The sequence below is a fragment of the Mustela nivalis genome (genome assembly GCF_964662115.1).
Source record: "Mustela nivalis genome assembly, chromosome: 8".
NCBI lineage: Eukaryota > Metazoa > Chordata > Mammalia > Carnivora > Mustelidae > Mustela > Mustela nivalis.
In genome coordinates this window covers 136,745,506-136,754,855 of record NC_139027.1, presented here as the reverse complement: position 1 = coordinate 136,754,855, position 9,350 = coordinate 136,745,506, and the positions used below count along the sequence as shown (strand labels likewise).

At 44.6% G+C, this 9,350-nt stretch overlaps 1 long non-coding RNA gene across 1 annotated transcript; it reads left to right on the top strand.

Moving 5' to 3' along the window:
• The first annotated feature begins 508 nt into the window (after positions 1-508).
• On the top strand, positions 509-5,250 carry LOC309872350. Its single transcript, XR_014315803.1, has 5 exons — positions 509-974; positions 1,792-2,032; positions 3,076-3,236; positions 4,879-4,955; positions 5,082-5,250. It is a non-coding gene; the product is annotated as an uncharacterized lncRNA (long non-coding RNA).
• Positions 5,251-9,350: the final 4,100 nt, after the last annotated feature.

Below are 9,350 nucleotides of genomic sequence, written 5' to 3'. Positions count from 1 at the left end.
AGCATCCCTGGGCTGAATGTGGACGATGGATTTTACTCTGTGGTGAGGTCACATGATATCCATGATCGATGGCACAGGTGGCACAGGTGGCTTCAAGATGGGGAGATGATCCACATGGGCCTGACGAGATCAGGCAAGTCCTGTCAAAGCAGGGCGTCTCTCCAGCTTGGGGGCGGGAGAATGCTCAGAGATGAAAGGGGACCCGAGGAAGGAAGGAAGAAAGAAAGAAAAGTGAAGAAAAGAAAGGAAAAGAAAAGAAAAATGAGACCTCAGTCTTATAGCTGCAAGGACCTGAATTCTGACAAGAACCCCTGGGAAACCTGGGTTCCAGATCAAAGCCAGCCTGGCTAATACCTTGATTTCAGCCTCAAGAGATCCCAAGCAGAGAACCCCACTTAGCTGGATCTCTGACCTACAGAACTGTGAGATCATAAAGGGGTGTTGTGTTAAGCTGCTAAATTTGTGGCCATTTATTATGCACCACAGGAAGAGGATATGGTCCCTGAGCCACAGTCACTTGAGGGAGGGGCCCAGCATGGTTACTTCAGAAAGCATCCTCCTGGACAACATCTCTGTGCTCCTGACGCTGCCCTGCTGCCCGCAGAGCCTTTGAGGGGACAGTCGAGGACATTTTCCTGCAGTGCTCCCTGGGGAAGTCTCTGGGCATCTCACAGAACAGGGGAGAAACTTCTCACACAAACCTTGGAGCACTTCTGCCCCCAGGACCTGAGCAATACTTCCTATGCCCCCAAAGCAGCAGCCTCCTGAGGAAAACAGCTCTGGCCACCTTAACTTCCAGCTGTCTTTCCACAGACCTCAGTCCCAAGCCTGACAGAAAGCCTGAGAGAACATCACCTCCTACTTCTGTTTCTCTCCTCTCCTACCCTGGCCGCAGCCTCAGGGCATCCGAGCCAGACACCCAGCTCCCAGATTTGTCGGGAACCGTGTGAGTAAGAGAACGTTCTGGATGGCAGGTTTGTGTCCTCCCAAATGCATACAGGGAAGCCCTAACCCCCAGTGTGATTGTACTTGGAGGTGGGTCTTTGGAAGTGATCAGCTTTAGATGAGGTCATGAAAGCGGGACCCTCTGATGGGATCAGTGCCCTCCTAAGAGGAGGAAGACATCACAGGCCTCTCTCCCTTGTGAGCACACAGCAAGAAGGTGGCCACCATCTATACCACAAGAAATGGGTTCTTCCCAGACACCCAGTGTGCGGGTGCTGTGGGAAACAGAGGCAGAAGAAAAATTATTAAATTTCCTTACCCTTAAAACAGGCAGAGTGACACTCTTCTAGGGACTCACCTACCCCCACCTTAAGGCTTTGCTAAGGGCAAAGGGCAATCCTAGTCTGACTGACCTCTACCCCCAGCCAGGATCCTGTAAGTCTACTTTTTAACAATTCCTTTGGAAACTTTATCTCTAAACCTCCGAGATAGTGTTGGCACTCATTCCCAAGCATATGGCCCACTGATAGACATCTAAAGGGTTTCACCAAAAGGTTTTATTACTGGTAATGAATGACCTTTTCCCCAGACAATAGCTAGCTCCTCAAGGTCCTAGAAACCTTGCTTCCAAAATCCCTTAGAGACTTACGCCATCCCTAACCCCCTCCCCAACTTACAAGTATATAATAGACCACCCCTCACATCCCCAGGGCAGCAGCTCTTCCTGCCTATGGGTCCTGTCCCCATGCTTTAATAAACCACCATTTTGCACCAAAGATGTCTCAAGAATTCTTTCTTGTTTATCGGCTCCGGACCTCACCCCACCGAACCTCACCTATGTTCTAGAACTTCACCACTGGGGCCTTGATCGTAGACTTCCAGCCTCCAGAACTGAGAGACGTATATTGCTGAGGTCACCCGGTCTGTGGCAGATCTGTTACAGCAGCCTGAACTGAATAACACTGAGAATCTCTTGGGGTTCCCCCCACCCCAAGGGCTGCAGAGAGTCTCTTAGTCTGCCTGAACATCACTGTTACCACCTCCGGGAGACCCTGCCTGGGACGGAAGCCAGCTTGAGAAAAGAAGAGTGAGTATGGGGCACAGGATGGGGTGGGGGGTTGGGGGTGGGTCCAGGATCTTGAACCTGGATCCCATCTTTTAGACAAGACTCAATGCATGCACTTTTTCCCCCTGCTCAACTCTCTTTGGTTGGGTTTTTGGCATTTACACTGAAAAAATTCTGAGGAATTGTGTGGCTCATTCCTGTAGAATTCCTGCGTCCTCCTCACACCACCTCTGCCTCCGTTTGCTCATCCCCAGCCTCCCTCAACTACCCTTATCCCACCTGACTTGCCAGAAGTCTGGTTCATGAATGTGCCTGTTTTCAGTCCCCGTTGAATGTTTGCTTTTCAGGCTGATGGAGCCTCTGCATTTTTTTATTCATTTCTTTTAATGCCCAGTGACCTTTCCTATGTAATCTCTCCATTATCCTGGACAAACACCAACGGGTAAAAGTTTCCCGATGCCCTTAATGAAACTTCATGAACTCCTTCTTCTTAGAAAACTGGAGCCAGCTACCACGATCAAATAGTTTATGATCCTTCCAGGCAAGGAGCTCAGGAGAAAGCAAGATGTAGAGGTACCTTAAACAAACAGTCGCCCGGGGCACTTGGTTTGGAAGATGAGACTGTCAAGGGAGAAATAGTGCACATAAAAGTAAAAAATGACTTCGGTGCCCGTGCAAGGGTGTTTGTGTTGCACTTACATGGGAGAATTGGAAAAGCTCTCCAGAAGCTTTAAATGGAGGAGAAATGTCATCCTGTCCAAGATGTCATCTCTGCAGACGGACTCCTTGAAGTAAACGAGAGGTCCTACACACTGGATACCCCTGAGAAAGTTGCTACGGATCTTTTTTATTATTAAAGGTTTATTTATTTATTTGGGAGAGAGGGGTAGAGGGAGAAGGAAGAGAGAGAATCTCAAGTAGACATGGTGGGGGGAGGGCTCAATCTCACGACCTTGTGATCATGACCTGAGCTGAAATCAAGAGTCAGACACTTAACTGATGGACCCATCCAGGTGTCCCAAGCTGCTGTGAACTGTAACATCATTATTTTATTCCCTCCACAGGGGCCACGTCAAACCTAGTCCTCCGATGCATGTTGCCGTTAGAAAATTCAAGATCAAGCATCATGATGACAATTCGCATTGCCCCATCCTCGTTTGTCACCACTTACTGGCCACTTGATCGGTGGCAGGCACTGGGCTACACATCTTACAAGATCTGCAAAGTGAGCAATATTAGTATCTCTCTTTGACAAGTTTCAGGTAGATTAGGGTACTTAACATCAGTTAGCTAATCTGTGTGTGAGTCATGCTTTAACCTAAGTCTCTGATTCCAAAATTCTTTTGGGGGAGGGGACCCATCCACCTGAAATGCATCATACTGCATGACTGCTATGATCCTAACTCACACCATCACCTTCTACACAGACCCATATGCACCCAACATAGGCACCCACATATGCGCACACTCACCTCCCTGCTCCAAGGGCTTCAGTTGTGTTATCCTAACCCCAGATGTTGTGTTCTAAGAAGGAGACCCCAGACACAGCCTGAAGCATAAGCAGTGATCCATTAGAGCCAATCATGGCAATTCCAATCCCCTTCCTGAATTTGCTTACTGAGTGGTCTATGATCCAACTCCGTCAAAGGAGACACAGTGAGAGTACACTGCCAGAGCTTCATGAAAATGTTTCTTAGCTCTTCAAAAAAAAGAAGAGATGCAAGGAAGAGAAAAGGCTCTTTTTTCTGCTTCTGAACAGTGATGTAAGTTCAGGGGCCACTGCAGCCATTGTGTGCTCCTAAGTGAAGTGAGATGGCATGCCAAGGATGACAAAACAGAAAGTTAAAAAAAGAAAAAATCTGGCCTCTTAATAGTATTACTGAAACTGCTATGATGCTAGATCCAACTTGAGATTTACGATCTGAAAAATAAATCCCTTTATTTATTGAACTGCTGAAACTTAGATCCAGTGAGTCCTGAAGTCAGACACTTTTGAAGACACTCCTAATATTTCACTGCCCACGTGTGAGAATTCCAGTAAATGAGAGGCCCATGATTCACAGTCTATGCCTCTTCTCCTCACTTTTGACTCCTCCCATCCTTTAGGTGGCAATGGTCTGTTACTCATTAAAATATTCTCCTTCCTACAAAAAGGAAAGAATGCAAGCCCTCGACCTCACACGATTATTTGATTATGTTGCATTAAGATGTAGCCCACCCAACTTGCTGGATGCCTTTACTCCCATGACAGCCTTGAGTGAGCAAGCGACCACGTCGGGGAACCCAAGCAACAAAGAGCTTTTAAGAAACCTCTCAATGCTCAGGGTCCCAGCACTCACCAACAAGAAACTGAAGCACCTTAAAGTCAGTCTTACAAAGGACCCGGCTAAGTCGTACAGAGACTCCTGACCCATAGAAACTTTGAGGAAAGGAATAGGGGTTATTTTAAACCACTACACCTGCAGCCACTCGTCATGTAGCAGTGGAAGCGACCTTCGATGATGTCATTCGCATGATGCTAAGGGGTAGGCACTTCCAGAAGCTTCCTTGTCTCACCCTGGTTCCCTCCTTGATGTAACATATTTTGGCAGGTAACAGAGTTCGGGAGGAAGATTTGACAGAACTGAGTCAGATCTTGCTTTATTCTGTTCAAACTAGCATTCCTGTTTTTCCCCTTTATGAGGTATTAAACACAGAAGGATTAAGAATATTTAGTGTTTTGTAGTGTTGACCTAATTATATTTTATTAAAAAAAAGACACAGCTTAAAAAAAAAATACTAGTCATCCCTGGGTTTTGTCTGTATCCATTTTTACAACTGCTCATCTACCCGACCTGAGAAAATACCTATTCTTTATTTCTTGCTAGATCCTGGTGAAAACCAGCATTCAAGGAAAGAATTTAACAGTGATCAGGACGCAAGCCAGAAGAGGCAGAATTTCCAGGTTTTGTGTGTTTTTTTTTTTAATATAAAAATTTCAGAAGATCTGCAGTCAGAGAAACTTGGGTTTAATTCTGGCTGCTCTATAATTCACAAGGTGTATGACTTGAAAAAATTATTTTTCTCCTAGCCTCCTGTCCCTCATCTGAGAAATGCAGAGACCAATAATAACTACCACATGCAAAGGCTTTCATGACCGACCGTCAGGAGAGTTCTCAGCTCGGTACTTGGCACAGCACCCGCAGTCAGTAAGTAATAGAAAACATTTAATAAATACCAATTGCATGTCAGATACCGAACCAAAACTTTACTTTCATGGATCAATTACACGTTTATCACAAACATGTAGTTGCATCAAACCCATTTTACATATGGTAATACTAATCCCTAGATGGACCAGGGAACTCACCCAGAGATCCGTAGATCCTCAGTGAATCAAAAGAGAGCGGTTTAATTTCAGGGCTGGCATCACCACGCTTCCCCTCTCCTCCCCAATGCCCACTCTTAATTACTGCTCTTTAGCAAAAATTTGATTTCCCTGTACTTTTTTTTTTTTTTTTTTTAGAACAGGCCTATCTGCTAACATGACATGCCCTGTATTATCAGGTAATGATACAAGAAAATGTGTCTCAGGTTGTCCTTTGAGAATTGCTTTGCTGTAAGTAACACGTCAGTCTCCTTAGCTTTTAGAAAAAATTCTTTTTCTTTCTTAAGGGAGAGACTGGGGCTTCGTTGTCCCTTTAGTCCTTGTGTATCTCATCTGATGGATGCTTCAGATGGAAGTTACAAAGTAGCCACATATAAACCCGTGAAGTCACTGGGCGTGCCCGTGCCCACTGAACTGTCGCCTTTCTTTACACAAACGCCTAATGCTGGGAGGGAGACCCCTTCCTCCTCCGTCACCCACTCCCACCCAGCACAGAGCAAGAAGAAGCAGCTTGGGGACTTCACCCCATCCTCTTTGCATCTGGATCAACAAGATTACTCCTGAATGAATGTTGAGGGACAACAAAAAAAATGCAAAACGCTGACGTCAGAAACCATGATTATGAATAGGAGTAGAGAGAGAGTCTGGTCCAGATAAATATATATTAGTCATGAGTTTCATATAGATCAGAAATATTTCCTTCTGCTGTTGCCCACCCGGGAGGAAAATTGATTCCGCGGCTCTGCCAAAGCGCCCTGTGTCTGTTCATCAGCCGCTGGCGATCTTCGCTGACACGGCACTGACTGTCTCCATCAGACATGCAACCACAGCCTTAGTGCCAGCAAGCATTTCCTGCCGTAGGAGGATGAGGGAAACAATCTACAGGTGTTACACTGGAGAATTTCGTTAAATTCTCTCTCCAACCTGCCCTCAAACCAATCCCGTAGTTTGCTAATTTCGTAAATCTAGATGTCGCTCATTAAAGGTAGGGCACTTAAGTATTAAATTCCACTGATCATACAGGATGGACTAGTTTAAAAAGAAGCTGGATTACCTTTTCACGGAACTCATATTCAGAATTTGCAATGCATATTTGCGCCTTCACGCCTCAGCATCTATGTCCTCCCCTTTTTGCCAGCCATCTGCGGATATTTTTTTATTAAAATTTATTATTTTTTTAATTAAATTTATTTATTTTCAGCATAACAGTATTCATTATTTTTTCACCACACCCAGTGCTCCATGCAATCTGTGCCCTCTATGATACCCACCACCTGGTACCCCGACCTCCCACCCCACCGCCACTTCAGCCTCTTTGGAGAACAGTGTGGAGATTCCTCAAGAAATTAAAAATAGAGCTTCCCTATAACCCTGCAATTGCACTCCTGGGTATTTACCCCAAAGATACAGATGTAGTGAAAAGAAGGGCCATCTGTATCCCAATGTTTATTGCAGCAATGGCCACGGTCACCAAACTATGGAAAGACCCAAGAAGCCCTTCAATGGACGAATGGATAAGGAAGATGTGGTCCATATACACTATAAAGTATTAGGCCTCCATCAGAAAGGATGAATACCCAACTTTTGTAGCAACATGGATGGGACTGGAAGAGATTATGCTGAGTGAAATAAGTCAAGCGAGAGAGTCAACTATCATATGGTCTCACTTATTTGTGGAGCACAAGAAATAGCATGGAGGACATGGGGAGTTGCAGAGGAGAGGGGAGGTGAAACATCTGCAGATTTTTAAGGGCATCTTCCTACTTTCCCTTCCCAGGATACATGATCAATCCTAGGACTAAACCAAGAGTCAGGCAACTTGTCCCGAGAACACTCAGATCTGGGTGTGTTATCTAAGCCTGATCAAGGAAAGTTCATGGAGGGGCTTTCTCTAGAAATGTGAGGGAGAAAGGGCTCATGTTTCTTCACTGGGACTGACTTTGGAAGGACTTGTCCTTCCAAGTCCTTGACTTGTCCTAGCAATGATGCTGCAAATACAAAAGAAATATTGTCTGGGAATGGAATCAAGAAAAGATGTGGAGTTGAGTGATGAAGAGAGAGAAGCAAGTTACTTCTGTCAGTGCAGCCCAACCTGAACTAGATCTTGCCCTGTTCTGTTCAACCGTATGAGCCAGTAAATTTAAGTTTTCTACTTAGGACAAATTGGAATGGATATCTGACACTTACCACTAAAGGAGAGCAAAAAGATACCATCTCTGGTCATTGTTAAATGAATATAGATCATTTCCTTGTCCATTTTCATTAAAGCAAATCAACAAAAGAGGCCCCATTGCACATCTGATAGGCACGGCTGGAAGCACTTTCCATCAGAGGCTCTAAGTTCTGACTGTTCCATCCATCTGGTTCATACAACCACAGAGTGTGAGCTAAGAGCTCAGTCTACACAGCCAGAGCAGCAGATTCCAATCCTGTTTCCCCATCCACCATGAAACCAGCAAGCCCTTTCACCACCCTGGGCTCTAGTCTCCTCATCGATAATAAAAGTATTTTCCTTCCATGGGTATAATAAGGCAAGAATGGGATAATTTATGAGAACCACAGGACAGTATCTGGCATGCTCTTAATGTAAATGAATGAAATGTCAGTCTTAAAATCTCATTCACCTGGGAGCTGTCACATCTATAATAAATGCTCTATATCAACCGACATGAATATATAGCAACCATGGATACCAGTTTTTAAATTTTTAAACATTTGCTTCCTTGTCTAAAATCACCTTTTCCCTGCTGGGTACCCACTGCCATTTTGCTCCCCATGGTCCGCCATCCCCTAAATACATTGAAAAAAAAAGCTCATAGAAATGGTTTCCCTGCTTCTTCCCATTCCATCCCAAACAAATTGAACTTAGAAAGGCACTTAAAAACTGATTCACAGGCATGAGGAAACAGTTGGTTATAATTAATGCATTGACCTTACTCTATATGTATAATCGCTCTGTTTAAAAATGAAGAACATGTCCTAGTACAGAAAAATAGGTCAACAATATTAGAGTCTGAGGGACCTGAAATAGGTTCATGGAGCGGTTACTACATGACGGAGGAAAATTATCTGGGTAGAAGAAGTAATTCAGCTTAATGGTGACCTTTTTAGGGCCTATTTGGATCCACGATCCCCAAAGAGACATTTCTAGTTAAGGGACTTAATTAGCATAGTCCTTCATTAATTCTTCTATATCACAACATCTATTAGCATCTACTTGTGTGACAAACACTCTGAGATGGGGGAGAGTTACAACAGCTCATAGTATATAATCTTTGTCGTGAAACTCTTCCCACTCTAGTGGGGAAGACAAACCCGAAATAATAGAAAAGCGACGTGATCATATTATTTCGATAACTATGTTCCCATTCTTTCCTAGGAGCTATATTAAATGCTGGTGATACAAAGATGAATTTTTCCCAAAATCGTACCCTCAGAGAACTCAGAGCCACATGCCTGAGCCATATGTAATGTAGTAATCCAATGCAGGGCACTGCTGTGGCACATGGGAGAAGGAAGCAATTAATGATGTCTCTGAAGAGGAGGTTGGCTAGAAGCACTGAATAAATTCTGGAACAGATTTTTTAATGGGAGGCTCTCTGGGGACAGGTGGGTAAGGAAGGTTTTGAACGTTCTTGGACTAAAAAGAAACCTAACCATGACCAGATCCCCAGTGCTTCGCATGGTACTTCGTAACGGAATCTCAGCCTTACATGAAGAACACAACTGTATCTCTTCTTGCCCCTGTGACTATAAATTTATTGGCTGAGAAGCCATCTTCAGATACCGTGGTGAAAAGACCCACTCCTGTGAGTGGATGTCAGCTTTCTGCTGAAGAAGGCACCCGGAAGACTTCCTCCAGGGACAAAGTATTGCCATGGGCAGAAAGTTGGATACAACCTAAGACCTCTGTTCCGCCTATGTTCCACAAACAAAATCAACGGTTTACCGCAAGACAGCCTCATGTGTTTG